Raw genomic sequence first — 19029 nt, 5'->3', positions numbered from 1 at the left:
CACTTGCCTTGCATGTGGCTGATCCAGGGTCAACTTCCCAGCACCCTAGATGGTCCCCTGAGCACCACTAGGAGTAATCCCTGAGTATAGCGCCAGGAGTAAGCCTTGAGCACCACCAGGTGAGGCCCCCAAACCAAAAACAAACAAATCTCAATAGGCAACATTTGACATTTTCCTTGAGGTGAATGCTCCTAACATGGTCATTTCAGAGCTATCAATATTTTTCTGGCAATGCTATTGGAAAGACATGTGCACACATCACATATATTTCTATGCAGGTACAAGACGTGCTAGTAGCCTCAAAAGCTTAGGTAATCGTAAAATGAAATGAAAAGAAAGTACTGGGGCTGAAGAGATAGTACAGCAGTAGTACTATCTTGCTCGAAGCCAACCCAAGTTCAATCCTTGGCATACCATAAGGCACCCTGAGTACCACCAGGACTGATTTCTGAGCACAGAGCCAGGAGTGACCCTGAGCACAGCCAAATATGACTAACCCCCACCTCCACCTCCCCCAACACAAAATAAAATAGCAAATATTGATTCAGAGAGTCTACTACTTTCATTTTTACTTTTAATTTCAAGTCTAAATAATTTCATTTTAATATGGCTGCATTCCAACAGCTAGCTCACATATTTCACAAGTTAATGATTGGCTCTTTCTAGCTCTCTTAAGTTTGCTTCTACCACATGGCTCCTTGATGTCGAATAGTATTTCCTTTAAAACCAGGTTAAAGTCATTGCCATTTTTACTGAAAACAATCCAGAAACTCATATCAATGCATAAGAGAAAATCAAGGAAATTGAAATCAGGGAATATGGGGAGAGTAAGTTTCCAAATGATGTGATTGTGTAATAAGAACACTCAAAAGCAATCGACTAGCTTAATAGCTTAATATACAGAAACTAATTAAATTTAAAATTTCTTCCACAGTGAGGAAACATACTCATTACAATAGCAAATTGTAATACAGCTTACAAAACTTGTAAGAATGGTTCTTTTTAAAAGGAAAGTTATAAAGGATGTTATTATAAAACTTATTGAAAAACATTAAATAAATTAAAAACAAATTAAATAAAAGCTACATAAAGAATATAACGATCATGAATAGAAAAGCAATATATTTTAGGGGGCCAGACCCAACTAAGCTTAGTGCAGGTGTCACTCCTGGCTGTGCATGGGGAACCATATGCAGTTCCATGGAGAGAACTGGAATGAATGCATGTGAGATAAGTGCCTTAGTTCCTGCACTCTCTCTGGTCCTGAATTTTTCTATTTTAATCTTTTCAAAAGCCCAGTAAAAAATCCCAAGAGGTACTCCACACCAGGCTGTTTCACTCGGGGTGCCCCAGAGGGAACAGGTGAAAGCTCTCCCTGCCCCAAGGGACTCAGACCTGGCAGTCAAAAACCTCCAGAACCCAACCGCCGCCATGCTCCAGGCTGCTCCCCACACGCTTGAGCTGAGCCTCATGCATGAGTGAAGTCCCACAAAACCCAGGTAATGCGGAACTTTGTGATCTTGGACTCTGTGTTTAATGAGACCGTGAGAGGAGATCCTCTGCCCATTCCCCCAGTCTCCAGTGACCCAGGGATCACGCTCATAAGCCACCTCCTGCCGGAGCCAGATAATATCATCATCAGCCACCGTCCAGATCACAGGGCTGCTTCTCCAGAAAGGGAGCATAACATGAGGCCCCCATAGCTATGCCACCGGACTCCATGCCAGGCTATTTCACTCAGGGTGCCCAGAAGGGGGCAGGTGAGAGCCCTCTCTGCCCCAAGGGACCTAGCCCTGGCAGCTGAAAACCTCCAGAACCCAACAGCTGCCACATTCAAGGCCACTCCCACACACTTGGGCGGAGTCTTACACATGAGTAGACATATTCCTGGACACAACCTAAGACACTCCCTACCCATTCTCCATAAGCACTGCACCACATTTGACGGGGTTCAGATAGTAGGCAACAAATCATAAAGGGAAATATATATATATATATATATATATATATATATATATATATATATATGGACTGGAGCAATAGCACAGCAGTAGGGCGTTCGCCTTACAAGCGGCCAACATGGCTGACCCGAGTTCGAGTCCTCTGCCCCTCTCGGAGAACCCGGCAAGCTACCGAGAGTATTTGATATGCCAGACACAGTAACAACAAAGTCTCCAATGGAGACGTTACTGGGCCCGCTCGAGCAAATCGACGATCAACGGGAGGGCCTTTACCTTACCTTTTATGTGCATAAATAAGTATTTTCATATACATATACAAAAGTTCACATCACTAAACCTTTAACAACATGTTAGTAATATCCTAAAGAATGTCTTAATGGCCCCTACCAAAATAGAACAATTTTCACTCTGTTTCTTATATGAATACTTTTTTGTAAGCATTTTCAGCAGTTCTTCATGAGACAATACAAAATATATTATTTCAGTTGTGCTTTAGGACAGGGATTGGAGTTTGGGATGGAAATATCCCAAATTTGGTGGTGGGAAGGTATAATGGTGGTGGGATTGGTGTTTGAATATTAAATGTAATCAAATATTGTGAACTACCTTATAAAATAAAAAAATTTAAAAAATATGTGCAGACGAAAAAAAAATCCCAAGAGGGCTTTTTATACTAAACAAAACAGTTAATCACATGACCCAAGTGTTACTGCAGTGATAGAAATATGATAGAGGAGATTTACAAATAGGAGTGGAAGAAAATGTCATCCTCATTTTCTCTAACACCCAGCAAAAATTCAGAGTGTTCTTTTCTTAGGAAAATAGACAAAGTACACCCTTTCCAGCAGTGCCTGTGCATTTTTATCAACATAAATTATAGGTACGATGGCAAACATTACAGTAACAAGAAATGTTTGTGTTCTCCATTTTTTTGAAATAACAGTAGTTATTAACTTGCAACTGCATCTTGTTCTTTAATGTACTAATAACTATGAAGACTTAATCTTTGAAGTTTCTAACATATTTATAGTAACATTTCAATACATAAATACATTTTATACACGTATAAGCATTAATTTGAGAAGGAATCATAGATTTTAAAAATGACCAAGCTGTCCTCAGCATAAAAAAGGATTGAGAATCTCATGGTGTGTGGTGTGGGCGTGTGTGCGTGCGTGTACATGTGCGTACACACATGCACACTGAAACACAATGCTGATGCTTAAACTTTATTAATATTTCAGAAAATTCCCTGGGACGTGTTTCCCACAACCCCTGGTCTCATGTAAGGCAGACTGCTGAGCAGATGAGTCCTGTAACATTCACTTGCTTGTAAAGGTGCTGGATACTCGCCAACTTCCTCAAGGTCACCCAGTGGATCGAGGGCTTGTGCGGGTTCTTCTCATTACCAGATGACCAGAAGTCCACTCCTTTACCAGTCTGGGCCCCTACAAGGATGCTTTCTGAATCTCCATCCTTCTTGGCCCTTTCTCACCCCACCATTTGGACCCTCTCCTTACTTGACGGGAAAGAGATGTGGTGGCCAGACTGCAGGAGTGTCTGTGTTTGGGTGGGTGGGGATTGACAGTAGTCTGTGGTTGGAATATTCTCCACACTAAGCCTCCATTTCTTATCTGTAGGTAATAAATACTAACACCACTGGTAATTAAAATACTAACAGAATTAAGAATGTTGTAGGGATTATCAAAAGTTTGGTTTTTTTAGGGGGTCAGAGGAGAAAGAATAATACAGGCAATCTTAATCAAGTGTGGGATATAAAAAGGAAACAAAACAAGAGAACAAAGTCAAATGCAAATAAGCTCTTGAATTCCAACAGCAAAACTAAGGCTACCAAAGGGGAGGGGGGAAGGGATGACTAAGGGAGGGGACCCAGTGGATTGTGGGGTAGGGATATTGGTACTTCAGTGGTGGCTGACCTGTAATAAAGATTTTGAAGGGTGTGAAATTATACTCCTAATCAGTATTACGTTAATAAAAAAAATAAACAATAATCAAGTGAATAAATAAGATCTTACTTAATCATCATATGTTAAGTTTCCTCAAAATAATCTCAAAGGAATTTAGGTCAAAAGAGTTAGAGAAGGCAGAATTCAAAGCCCCAAACCATATCTTTACACAAAAGAGGGCATATTTCCTTGAGTCCAAAATTTTTAAATATAATCACTTTTTATGTTATTTTTCCTTTAAAGGGATAATTTTCCTTTTACTTTAATTTATAAATATACAATTAAATTAAAATAAATATAATTATTTTTAAGTTTAAAATTAATCAGTTTTAAACATAAAACATAAACTTCTTTAATAAATTATGACCTTCGGTAATCCAAATCAACACTTTGTCTTGATTTTTTTCACCACTTGTAAATTCAATTTACTCACAATTGTATACGAAAGGTATCTTTCAGTGTGTCTTATCAAAGAGAACCTCCTCAACACTGAAAATGCGTGTTTACTTGCTGGTTTACTGTCCATTCTTTAACAAATCAAAACTGCTTCTTATCCCTGGAACGGGTAAGAGTATGGTGTAACTTCTCTCCTGTAGCTGGAATCACAGCCCTCCTTTCTCCTCTCACACTTCTCTCTTCTCTACAAGGAAGGCTAACAACTACTTCACCTCACTACGGCACCTCCCAGCCTCCAGACTCAGAAGTCCCTGAAGATAGCTGGGACCCAGCTCCCTATGGAGAGGAGTGAGGCCTAAACTCAACTGTGATTCTAACATTTAATGTTCTGATGATCCATTAAGGCCTCTGGGAACTCAGTCAGCCTCAGAAACTACATCCTTACCTTGTCCAAGGTGCTTTCTCGGTATCACCGGTGTTTGATCTCCATGCTGACATCCAACCCATGTTCTCACGCCTTTGATTCCTGTCTGAGATTGTTCAAGGATTCCAGGGAACTGGCCAAATTTAGGGGTTATATTTGTTTATAAACAGTTTATATTTGGGGTTTGGGTTTCCAAACTGTTTATATTCCAAACCCTAATTATAAACAGTGGTGAGGGTGTTTTTGTTTGTTTCTTTAATTTAGGCACCCTGATTTACAAAGTTGTTAACATTATTTCAGGTATACAGTGCTCCAACTTCAAACCCACCATCAGGGTGGGCATCTCTCCACCTATATCCATAGGCTCCCTCCCAACCCCCAGCCTGCCTCTTTAACAGATTAATTTTTAGATTTAATTATTGTAGTTTGGATCCAATGCACAGTGGAGGATTAAAGTCTATGGTTCTGATGCCTACTGATACCTCTCCTTTGGTCAGATAACCAAGACACCTGAACAATGTGTTAGCTTTAGTCTTCCTCTTCTTACCTGACCACTCCATGTGTCTGTTTCCTTAGTGTCCACTCTCCACTAGTCTCCTTCCATTTCTACAACCTAAGGCCAAGGGTTTGCCCATATTCCCTTGCCCTGTTATTCTACAGGTTGGAGATTAAAAAAAAAGAATATCCCATATTTGTCTTTCTCCCTTTGCCATCGTGTTTTATTCCCCTAGAAACTATAGAACATTCCAAGCTTGTAGACAAGACTAGCCTGAATATCTCTCCAGCTCCATATCATTTACACTCACCTCCTATCCCTGAAAAACACATGCCACAGAAATATCTGACTGTATTCCTATATGAAATGAGGATTCCATCAGTTTAATCTGCCGCCAAGATGCAAACCATGCAGTAGTTATGAACAGTGGCAGAAGATGTAAATTTACTTCTGTAATCCTCAAGGCTTGGCCTGGTAGGACACTGGGTGAATGGAGGACATAGAGAAGGATTTTGATTTCTTGTCTGTTGCAGTATGTTATCAGTATGTTATTAATTCTAGTGAAGTGATATGCTTCTAGCTTTCCCAGAACTAAATCAGAAGAGATGGTCTTTTTCAATTAATTATTTTGGAACAACTTGAACCATGAGCAAAAACAAAATGACAGACATAAATCTTTCACCCTTCACAAAAATGAACTCAAAATGATAAAGATCGAAATGTAAAGCACAAAACTGAAGTAGGAGTTCCTCAGACTGGAATACTCAAGTGTACAATTGTAGGACTCACCCTCTGGGTAAGAGCATAGGATGCTTGTTAAAGGATGCTTGTGAAAGAGAGGAACATATCAGAAAGGCTCCAGAGAGAACATCTCTGGCTAGAATAGTTTTAAGGGTTCTATTTGTCATCATTTATAGAGAAGATATTATTTTAGGAGTGTTATAAGCATGGAATTTTATGTTAGGGATTTTGGTTGTGACAGGTGTCTAAATGGGCAACATGTGCTTGGGTCTCATGCGAGAAATTAGTTTTTTTTACTACAATGGGGATTCTGTGCTCAGGGTCTTAGGTGCCTGGAATTTCTTCCTGTTGTTTTCCCTGTTAACTAATTGAATGGGGATCCTGTATTAATTAAATTGATTAGGTCCTTCTGAGAACAGTTAAATTGAAGGGACCCCAAATCTGAAACAATTTTATCTCTGTGTGACAGTTTTACCTTTCACAGGGTCTGAGCAATGTCATAAGTCTAAGACTGGAACTTAACCACTTAATCAGGTAAGTCCTAGAAGACAACAGAAGAGAAAATCAAGATGGCCTTGTGTTTGATAGCCACTTTTTGCTTCAACATCAAAGACACTACTGAGAAAGAGAAAACGGGAGAGCTGAACTTACTACTCTGTGAAAGGCAAAATCAAAAGAAATGGCAAACCACACACTAGGAGAAAATATTGGCAAAAGACAATTCTGGTAAAAGACATGTAAAATATACAAAGAACTCTTGGAAGTAAGCATAAGAAGACAATATGAATTAATAACTGTCCAAGGATTTTATCAGGAAACCAAAGAAGAATTTTCAGATAAGAAATAAACATACAGGGGCTGGAGCGATAGCACAGTGGGTAGGGCATTTGCCTTGCACGCAGCCAACATGTCCAACCCGGGTTCGATTCCCAGCATCCCATATGGTCCCCGGAGCACCGCCAGGAGTAATTCCTGAGTGCCTGAGCCAGGAGTAACCCCTGAGCATTGCCGGGTGTGACCCAAAAAGCAAAAACAAATAAATAAACAAAATTTTAAAAATAAAAATAAACCAAAAAAAAAGCAATAAACATATGAAAAGAGGTTTCACATTATATGTCATTGTAGAAATGCAAATTAAAAGAACAGTGAGTTATAATTACATCGCAATTAGAATGCCAACATATGTAAGACTGAAAACATTGAATGTTGATGAGAACTTGAAGGTATAATACTCCTCGCTCATTGCTGGTGAGAACGCAGAATGATGCAGCTACTTTAGATCAGTGTGGCAAGGCCATTTACAACAAAGCAAGCTCCTGTGACACAATCCAGCAATTATTGCCCAAAGGGGTCAAAAACTTCTCTTCACAAAAATACAAATACACAGATGTATACTGCTACTTTTCCCACAAGGAGTCGAATTCAGAAACACCCACAACATTCTATAATAAGTGAATGGGCAAATAAACTGAAATACATACAGAGAGTAAAATATCACTTAGAAATCAAAAGAAATGAGCCACTCATCCATAAAATACATGGAGGAAATGTAAATGCTTAGTGAAAGAAGCCAATACAAAAAGGTCATTAAAAGGGTGTGGGTGGGAGGCAGGAATGTGAGCCTGTGACAGAGTACCTGTAAGACATGTATGTGTGCCTTAGGGCTTGGGGTCCTGGGTTTGAGGCCTGATACCACAAAAATAAACTGTTAGATAAGGTTTGATTCAGGTATATGACGTTTTAGAAAAAGCAAAACTAAGAAAATGGTGAAAAGATTTGTGGCTGCCAGTTTTAAGGGAGAGAAATGATTAGGAGGAGCAGAAAGAATCTCTAGCTCAGAGAAACTACTCTCCATCATATTATAGTGGGGGCTATGTACCTTTAAACATTCGTTAAAACATAAAGAGCAAACTATAAACTATACAATTAGAGTCATGTACCAACATAGGTTCACTTATTATAACAACATAGGTTTCACTTATATTATTATTATTAATATATTGCTTTGGATGGTGTTACTGAACATTCCTTTAGAACTTGGTTCAGTCCACCAAAACGCACACAATTACACACAGCAAGAGGCAAAATGTAGAGCATCCAAAACTTAATGGCATAAAAATCAAGATGGAAGGTATACTAGCCTTCATAAAATAGAGATCTTGCAGGAAAGACTTGATACTGTGGCTCTGACAGGTTGAGAAGAGAGTGAAGGCTGAAGGTATTCTTGTATCAGCATCTTAGTTCTGTAAATCAGGGGCCAGGGGTGAGGGTGAGGCGAATCTTAGCATGAAAATAGCCAAAAATTCTTCTGCTTAATTTATGATAGATTAGATCAGATATTTACATTAGCATTAACATTTAGAGTTTTAATGTACTCAGATACCTCACCTCACCAGTACCAAAATGCTCCAAATCAATGTTCTTAGGTTTTTGTTGTTGCAGCTGCTGTTGTGGTTGTTGCTGTTTGTGGGGAGGTCACATTCAGTGAGGCTCTGAGATGCATCATTCCTGGCATGTCTCAGGGGATGCAGGTCAGTAGCATGCTAGGCAAGCACTTTCCCCACTGTACTATCTCTATAGCCTCCTTAGGTTACTTCTAATAATCTCTTTGCCACCACCAACCCCACTTCTTGGTAGTCTAAATTTTGGAATCCCAGGCTAAGAGTGTCAATATTGTCATTCCCTTGTATTGTTTCTCCACATATACAGATTAAGTGAGATCGCCCCGTGCTTGCCCTTTTTTTCCTTCCGACTTATCTTGTTTGACATAAAACTATTATGTGAAGCCAAAGGGTTTTCGGGGTGTTAAGAAGGCTGCCAAACAACTGTTGTCCCCTGTTTTCATCTGGTGCCATTTCCCACCCTGGACATCGCCAGTCTTATGAAGGGGTGACAAAAGTTGTGCATGATTTTGTTCAAATCTAAGTGCAAGGAACAATTTGTCCCTTGGGTGGGAAATCGTGTAGCACACTAAGCACACAGAAAAAGTCCCTCAGGGACCATATTGATAATGACAAAGCTGGGCATCAGGGGAGGTTGGGGAGTTAAGTGCTCAAATATACTGAGAACCTACAACTTCTCTGTACTCAAGGAAAGAGACATAAACTGTAACAACTGTTACCCTTGGGTTACAAAACTCAGATTCAGAGTGTGGGAAGTCCAGAGTTTGCCTTGCACTTGGCTGACCAGGGTAAAATCTAAGCATTCTGTATGGTTCCCAGAGCACTGTATGGAGTAATTCCTGAGCACAGAGTCAGGAGTAACCCCTGGGCATCGCTGGGCATGGTCCAAAAACAAAAACAAACAATACCAAAACAAAGAAAACAGTGTGAGCAAAGGTGAGGGGAATGAAGAGGTGATTAGAAATGAGAGAAGGACAATGGAGACACTTCAGTGGTGGTAACTTTGCATATCAACACCATAAAATTGAACACTATTATAATCATGTTATCTCAACTATAATAAAATAATTTTGAATAGTATTTTCAAAGGATTTTTCTTAGTCAACAATCCCTCGAGAATTCATTTACAATTAAAATCTATCATTTAAATCATTTTACTGGCCAAAGTAATAAACACTGAACCATTCATGGTTTTTGGCTTGTTGTGGTGAACCTTACCAAATTTCACTGCATAATCACCACAGATCTTGGATGAAATTATTTTGAAAAAGAAGTCAATTACATGTGGCTGGTGAGATAAATAACACACCAGGAGTGATCCCTAAGCACAGAACCAGGAATAAATCCTGAGCACAACTAAGAATGTCCCCACCATCCAGCACCTAAAAAACAAAACTTTTTTAAAAGTAGATTGCAGGCAGTAAGTGAAAATTTTTTAAATTTTAAATTGTATTTGTGACACTATAATTTATAATGTTGTTAGTGAAAGGGTTTTGTGCACACAACATTCCAACATCACACACTCCATTAGAATGCACACTCTCCTTCACCTTTGTCTTAAGTTCTCTCCAAGAGTCAAACGAAGAGTCTAACTGTAAACTCACTCTGCAGACTACAGCTCAGGTTCTGTTGCCTTCAGCCATTTATTATTTCCTGCATGATTTAACCTTTCCTTATAACTGAGAAGTACTCTATTGTGTATACATACCACAACTTCTTTTATCCAGTCACTTGCTCTCAAACACTTGAGTTGTTTCCAGATTTTGACTACTTCGAATAGTCCTGCAATAATCATCAGAGCACAACTGTCTTCACCGAATAGTGACTTTAGGGCCTTTGGGTAGATACCAAGAAATGAAATTGGTGGGTCATATGAAAGCTCAATTTTTTATTTTCTTGAGTAGTATCCATATTGTTTTTCAAATAGGTTGAACAAATCAACATTCCCATGAGCTGTAGATAAGGGTTTCTTTTTGCCATATCTGTGCTAGCACCACTTGTTTTGTTTTTTTATATATGTTCCAATCTCACTAGTGTGAGGTGGTACATCATTGTTATTTTGCTTTTCATGTCCCTTCTGAAAAGGAATACAGAGCATTTTTCATATATATATATGAATATGTATATAATATATATTATATATATAAAAATATATATATGAATATATATATATATAGGCTGCCTATTTTCTCTGAGGAAGTCTGTTCATCTTTCCCCCTTATCTGTGGGTGGGTGGAGGTGTGCCACACCTGGCAGTGCTCAGGCCTTACTCCTGGCTTTGTGCTCAAAATTCAGTCCTGGTAGTGCTGAGAATAGAACCCAAGTTTGCTGTGTGAAAGTCTATACAAATAAGGCTAGCCCCTTTTCTTTGCATTTTGGATGGGATTTCCTGGGTCTTGTTGCTAAACTTTGCAAGTGCTTTTTATATCTTGGATATTAATCTGACAGACATGTGGCTCAGCCGTGCCAGATCTACTCCTCACACTTTACACACTCACACTTGCTGCTGTAAACAGGCTCTGGCTTCATGTATTAATGCCTCATATCTAGTTCCCTCTGCCTTTCCTCATAAAGGAAGTGACTGTGGTAAGAAATCAGTCTTAAACTCGAGCGGAAGGAGAGGTGGGGACCTGATGGTATCTTTCAGAGCCCCAAGATTCTACAGAGTCACAAAACAATCAACCAGAAAGAAGATAACGTTGCTGTGGGAGGGGAAGCCGGGGAGGAAAAGAGCAACATGGAGTGGAATCTTGCTTTTCTTTATATTTTGCTTTTAGTTAAGTTTATTCACAGGCAGACTTTAAAATCAGGCTTTTAAAATTAAAGGTCAAAACTAGGAGGAAAAAGATAATTTAAACCCTTTGTAGTTAAAGTTTTCATACATAGATTGTGTAAGATCTGTCACTGTCTTCCCATTGTTCATCAATTTGCTCGAGCGGGCCCAGTAACAGTGTGAGACTTGTAACTATGTTTGGCATATCGAATATGACACAGAGAGCTTGCCAGGCTTTGCTGTGCCGGTGAGATACTCTCAGTAGCTTGACGGGCTCTCCGAGAGGGACAGAGGAATAGAACTCCGGTTGGTCATGCCGGCCACGTGCAAGGCAAATGCCCTACCCGTTGTGCTATCGCTCCAGCCTGTGTAAGATCTAATCATTTAAAATAAACAACCAAAGAAAGATAGGGGGCCAAACTTGTCAATAAAGAAAATCATCAGTTTGAGCCTCCGAGAGTATAAAATGGCAATCTTGGGGCTGGATATAAATTATGCTTCAGAATATGGACTTTAAAGTCTCCTTCTCCACCAGCAAATCAGCATATCAATTCTGAAGTTCCTTTTCTCTAGCCTGATGTCACTGAACATCTTCTTACAGATACTATCCTGATGGAAATAGAATCTTCTTGAGTTCTTCGAAGGTGTGTAACTCCAAGTAGACCGGGTCTGCTCAGTTTTGTCCCGTAAGTCATTTAACTGTTTCTTGAGCTCCATGATACAAGATTGGTAGCTCCCATGAAAGATTTTCATTATTTTTAATTTTTAAATTTTATTTTCATAAAGTTGTTCACAATAATTGATTACATTCAATATTTCAACATCAATCCCACTGCCATTACACTTTTCCACGACCATTATTACTTTGTATTGCTTGTTATGAATAGTATGAGATGTCTGTAATGGTCAGTGATTTCACAGTGAGTCAATAAAAAAGTAAAAAAAAAAACTGTATATGATGTTGCGTGGCCAAGAAAGCAGAAGTACACTCCTGGAATTCTAAAATTTTAAATAATTTGGGTCCAGAGACATCTCCACATGAGCTGCTCTGTTCCGAGATTTCATTTTTGAATCTCTGGCTCATGGCCCTAATACACTTAAATGGCACCTGGAGGCAGTTCGTGGGCTTGAGAACCAGGACCTTGGAAGAGCAGGGAGATGGGAAGGGGTGTCTCTTCCCAGTTCCTTGAGGCCCGGAGTTTTCAGTCACTGGTCACATATGCCCAGGTTTTTTAGTAGATTTGTTCTCTTGCATGGGGGACTCGGGACAAGCCTGTGAAGATTGACTGTGAGGGTGGCAGCGATTGGGTTCTGGAGGTGTGTGGCAACTCGGGTTCATTTGGAGCAGCCAGAGGGTCAACACCTGGTCCCATCTGAGGTGCCCCAGTGAACTCATCCTGGCACAAGGTCTATCTCTGCAACAAGCTGCTCTATTCCGAGATTCATTTGTGAATCCAAGATTTTCGTTTTATTTTTCGCCTTTGCATATTTTTTAATAAGCTCCTTTACTACAAATGACAAAGATTGACTTGCACAGCACAATAGACACAATGAAAAAGCAGTGTAGAAGTCAGCCAACCTTTTATTCCTTCCTTTTTCTCCTCTTTTAAACTTTTATTTTATTAAAGCAACATGAATTACCAAGTTATTCATAATTGGGTTTTTGACCTACAATGCTGCATCACTGATTTTGCTACCAGTGTCAACTTCCCTCCACCCGTGTTCTCAAGTTCTCTCTCTTTCCCACCCACCTCATCCCCAGCTTGCCACCTTGATAGTCACCTTCTAAGTTCGGTTATCAAAGTTTGGGTCTCACAGTCTTAGTGTGGTTGACTTTGGGGTTTATATATTTAGCTCTATCATTCCTTAACACCACCACTGAGTCCCCCTGACCCCTTGCCCATTGCTTCTTATTTATCTCTCCTTCCCTTCCACTCTCTTTATTTATATCCTTCTCCCCCGTATTCTGGGGCCTTTCTTTATCATCTTTATTGATTTTAATTTAAAGATCTGTTAATTACAGTTTTATGCATACATAATCCAACGCCATACCAATCACCAGTGTACCCACCTCCCTCCTGCTAGACTCCAAGGCCTCTCCCACTCAACCTTTGCTTACTCCCTCACCCACCACCAAAGCTCAGTTCTGTGAAAGCCCAGCAGATAATGAGTGAATATCTCAGGAGGTTCTGCAAGTACCAATGCACTCTATGATCAAGTGACTTTACATACACCATGATGTGGGTGTTCAAGGAAGTAGAGCTACAGATAATAAATAAGGCACAAGAAAGCATGAGAGCAGAAATGAGAAAACTACTATCAGAATTGATAGAACTGAAGTAGAAAATCTTTAGGAAAAAAACTGCAAAAAAGGAAAAACTTTCAGAGCAAGGTCTAAGCAGCAGAGAGTCAGCAAATTGTCTTTGGTGCAATATTAGTATGCATATAATATTTGTTAATATGTTAAGATTAATAAATTCAGGATGAGAGAAATAGTACAAGGGCAGGGATCTTTCCTAGAACACAGTCAATTCCATTTCAATTCCATTTTACCTCATATGGTCTCCCAAGCACTTCCAAAAGTGTTCCCTGAGCACTGAGTCAGGAGCAAGTCCCAAACAAAAACCACAAAAGCCAGCATGACCCAATCCCCACCTCTTAAAAAAAATAATAAAATAAGCTTAAGTCATCCAAATGCACATCAATTATCTGTGATTTTTTTCAGTCTGAAAGCAAAAAGTCAAACATTTGTTATTTATGCATTGAATCAAAATATTACATTTGAGAAGATTTAATACAGTGTGAGTACAGACTTTGCAAATCTAATCTTCTTAGGGCAATACTACAGTGTGTAGGATGCTTCCCTTACATGTAGTTGAACTGGGTTTGATTCCTGCAATCCCATATGTTCCCCCTAGGAATGCCAGGAATTAGTCCTGAGTGCATGAGCATAGAGCCAGGAATAAGCCCTGAAAATCATCAGGGAATAAAAATACAAAAGGAATAAAATGAATCTTCTGCTTACAAAGATCATTTGACATCCTGTTACTCATCAATTTGCTCGAGCGGGCACCAGTAACGTCTCCATTCATTCCTGTCACATACTAGTGTAGCCCAATGTTATCTGCTTGTTCTAGGAACACGAAGAGCCTCAAACCAATCATTCAGGGTCTTGACGAAGAAGTATGAGCATCTCGTAGGTGGGCGGCCACGCAATCTTTTGACATCCCATGAAATCCAGTTGGAAACGGCTCTAGTCCAGTGGTCCTCTCCAAATCTCATTGTGTGTCCAGCCCATCTGATTTTCGATGACTTGGCAAAGGAGACAGCGTCCCTGATTATTGACTGAGACCGCTATTCGGGTCTCCCAAAGAGGAATCCAAAGAGCTATGCTTGAAGTATCAAGCTTCACTCAAATGAGAGAAAAAATCTGGAGTTCCAACTCCATCAACGATCAAGAATCAGGATGCTGTCTCGTTTGCCCAAGGCATCACAAATAAGATGGGCTGGACAAGTAACGAGACTTGGATACAACCGCTGGACTAGAGCCATTACCAACTGAATTCCACGGGACACCAAATGATTGCATGGCCGCCCACCTGAGATGGTCAGACTTCTTCGTCAAGACTCTGAGCGATCGGTTTGAGACTTTTTGTGTTCCTAGAATGAGCAGACGCCATTGGGCGATGCTAGCACACGACAAGGACAAATGGAGATGTTACTGGCACCCGCTCGAGCAAATAGATGAGTAACGGGATGTCAAGTGATCAAGTGATCAAGTGATCACACCACAATCACTACCAAATTCCTCAACCACCATCCATTCAATCTCCTCTGAAATTTAATTCACCTACACCCATATCCTCTGGTAAAATGACTCTTCTGCCTGAGATTATGGGCTGATCTTTGATTTTCTTTGTTCCTGTGTTTTCTTTCTCTATATCTCCTTTTAAGAGACATCACCTGATATTTTTCTATCTCCCACAAAGCTTCATTTAACATGACCATATCCAATTTCATTCATGTTGTCAACTAAGAAATAATTGTTTTTTCCTTATGGCTGAGTAGTAGTCCATATGTGTATTTACCACATTCTCCTTATGCATTCTTCTGGCTTTGGACACTTGTTTCCGGATCTTGCCTAGAGTAAATTGATGTTACAATACCTTTTCTAATCAGCAATATTTTACTAATGTAATTTAATGTTTACATTCATTGAAAATCTTTCCCTTATATACCTTGCTTTTTAGAGAGATTTCTAAAGGACCCAGAAAAGGCAATTAAAAAAATCAAGTATATCTGGCTATTTGTGACTTTGTCGTATCCTGTTGATACTTAGCTCTTCAAGGAAAAGTTCTGTGCAGCATAATACACACTACATTTCCATATGTATACAACTAATCATTTCACTTTGTCCTGGGCCAGCCTATTTAATTATAATAATACAAAACTTGAAACAAAATATGTTAGTATTTAGCTCAAATTTCCAGCTTTAAGATTGTGAAAAATGATACTCAGAGTTTACATGAGAATGATACTAGGAGTTAGAAGTTTTAAACACAATTTCAAGAATCTTTTATATATATATATATGTGTGTAATACATATATACACATCTCTATATATTTATGCATTTACACATATATAAGCATATGCATACATATAAATACACACAAATACATATAGATAGATACATACCATGCTACTATTTTCACTATTAAATCTTCAAGCAATTAAAATACTCTCAAGCAGTAATAGTCTGTGACTAGAAACCATGGCAAGAATAGAATGCTGACTTCCAAATAAAAGAAGCCAACAGTTATTAGAGTTATTAGCAACATGTCATAGTTGCTGTGTGCTTTAACTGTATTAGATAATTTAATTATTTAAATAACCCTTTAGGAGAAATTGCTGTTATTATTCATGTTTCTTTAGAAAATATGAGAATTGGGGGTATGGTGCCACCAGCAGGTCAATCTGTACCTGTGAGGCGAGTGCATCAGCAGCCTGATGGCAACGTCAGACTTCCGGATGCCCCAAAACTGCTGCTGTGCCTTTGGCCAGACCCCAAAAACTTGGGGCAAAGTTTACCAAGAAAGTAAACGGCCAAAAGTTAGGTATGTGGGAAACACACCCACAAACCACCTCCGGCTCAGCTATATAATTGGAGGCAAGGCCTCTTTGGTTCCTGATTGAACTGCTTAATGGACATGATCCCAGAGACTCAGAAACGAATCTTGGAACCCAGTGGCTTTAGGTAGAAATGCGTCTGGTCTCTGCAGTAGGCTACCAGTGCTGGGCCAACCCAGGTGGGAATAGGTTTTGTGCCTTGGCCTGCTCCCCCTAGCAACCCGGTGGCTGCCATCCTCCAGAAGCCACTGGACAGTCAGGTTTGGGCCCACAGTGACGAGACACACAGAGCCTCATGGGGTGGGGGTGGAGCTGATCCTGTCCTCCCCACCCCAAAGAGACCCCAAGTTATCGCCCACAAACAGCCTCTCTAGCTCCTGATCAAGCTGCTTAACAGCCATGATCCAAGAGACTCAGAAACAAATCTCAAAACACAGTGGCTTTTGGCAGAAAAGTAGGTTACTGTCGCCGGGCCACCCCAGGGGGGAAAGGGTGCCATCCCTCTGCCTGCTCCTCCTTGACGTCTTGGTGGCCGTCATCCTCCAGAGGCCACTGGACAGTCAGGCTTGGGTCCGCAGTGTCGAGACATGTTGGGCCTCACGGGATGGGGGTCGAGCCGGTCCTGTCCTCCCCACCCCAACGAGACCCCAAGTCATCACCCATGAACAGCCTCTCTGGCTTTTGATCAAGCTGCTTAATGGCCGTGATCCCAGAGACTCAGAAACAAATCTCTAAACCCAGTGGCTTTTGGCAGAAATGTGTCCAGACCACACAGTAGGTTACTGTCGTCGGGCCACCCCGGGGGGGAAGGGTGCTGTCCCTCTGCCTGCTCCCCCTTGGTGGCTCGGTGGCTGCCATCCTCCAGAGGCCATTGGACAGTCAGGCTTGAGCCTGCAGTGACAAGACATGTTGGGCCTCACGGAATGGGGGTGGAGCCGGTCCTGTCCTCCCCACTCCAATGAGACCCCAAGTCATTGCCCACGAATGGCCTTTCTGGCTCCTGATCCAGCTGCTTAATGGCCATGATCCCAGAGACTCAGTAGCAAATCTCAGAACCCAGCAGGTTTTGGCAGAAATCCCTCCAGATTTAAGTGTTAAAATTTCAGAATTTCAAAATCGTGTGGCCACTACTACAGCCATGTGACATCATATGTTATTCATAACCCGCAATAGAAAACAAATTGTCTACTGTTGCCTTTTCAGCAGATCTGAGTGTTGGGGTAAAATCTCAAATAATAATGTTGGGTCTGGTGTCAAAATATTGAATGTGATCAAAGTAGAGAGAGAGTAATGTGGAAATCATCTGCCCCACAGGTAGGGGGAGGGTGTGGGACGGGGGTATACTGGGGTTGTTGGGGGTGGAGAATGGGCACTGGTGAAGATATGGGTATTACATTGTATGACCGAGACTTAGACCTGAAAGCTTTGTAACTGCTCTCACAGTGATCCAATAAATAAAATTATAAAAAATGAAAAAAAAATGTAAGGTGGAGTTCATGCACAATTCAATCAGCTAATCGGTGGCTGGATAAATAACAGTACTCCTACATAAAAAAAAGGAAATATGAGAATTAAGAACAGCAAAACTCAATAAACATAAGCTGAATAAGAAGTAAAGGAATTTGGTTTGTAGATTTATAACAATTTCAAGTTAACCAAATGTAACTGATGTAATATTTTTGAGAGTAATAATTATGGAATTTAGTATGCCAAGAGGATATTACGGGAAATGGGTGGGTAGGTGGGAGGGGACCCTGACATATATTGGTGGAGCACACTGACATTTTGGTGGTGGGGATGGTGTTGGAATCTGTTTTTAAGAGTACTGTAAATCAAGGCTGTCTGAATAAAAATCAAAAAAGAAAACTGAGTTTTTTTTCTTCTGGTATTGGGGATTGAATCTAGGGCCTCACATGCCAGGCAGACAATCTACCACCAAATCATTTCCATGGCCCCAAAACTGAGAAGTTTTTAAGTTATTAGAGATTAACTCTGTAATCTACCTTATTATCTAAGTATTGTCTAAAGTGACTAATCAATTTGCATCGTACAGATCTGCCCTGGAGTGCCTCTCATCATAGCTTACATCGATGTTCAGTCAAAGTCTACATCCAACCATAATGATTAGATGAAAAATTCACACTTTTCAAGGTTTTTATTCAACCTTCCTAAACACATTTTTTAAAATTTTTTTTGTGTTTTTTTCGAAGGGCCACACCTGGCTGTGCTCGGGGTTTACACCTGGTCTATACCTGGTCACTCCTAGTGTGGGCCTCAGGAGACCATATGGGGTACGAAGGATTGAAGCCAGCTTGCCTGCATGCTACGTAAATACCGACTATCTCTTTAATTCCTAAACACATTTTCTTTAACAACTAGTATGCTCAACAGAAAACACTGAATGAATAAATGTGCAATTAATTGATAGAGTGGAATAACAATTAGATCAAGTAGAGTGCCAGATTAAACTTAGTTTAATCTTGTCATATTTCTTTTAATTCCACCAAACTACACAGTTGTTGTTGTACATTAAATTTCAAAGTCATTCAAATACGTGATTAGAATTTTAGACCCTCTGTAAACTAACGACCAGATTCTAGCTAAACATAACTGCCCTCTGAAATCAATTTTCTTTCTTGTTATATTAATCAGGTAACATTTAAATACTCTTGAAACTTTATATCACTTCAATTCTTGAAAGATAAAGATAATGAATATAGGTTGATTTTCTTTTTTTGTT

The sequence above is a fragment of the Sorex fumeus genome, unplaced genomic scaffold (assembly GCF_029834395.1).
Source record: "Sorex fumeus unplaced genomic scaffold, SorFum_2.1 ptg000063l, whole genome shotgun sequence".
Taxonomy (NCBI): Eukaryota; Metazoa; Chordata; class Mammalia; order Eulipotyphla; family Soricidae; genus Sorex; species Sorex fumeus.
Note: the sequence above shows the minus strand (reverse complement) of the source record.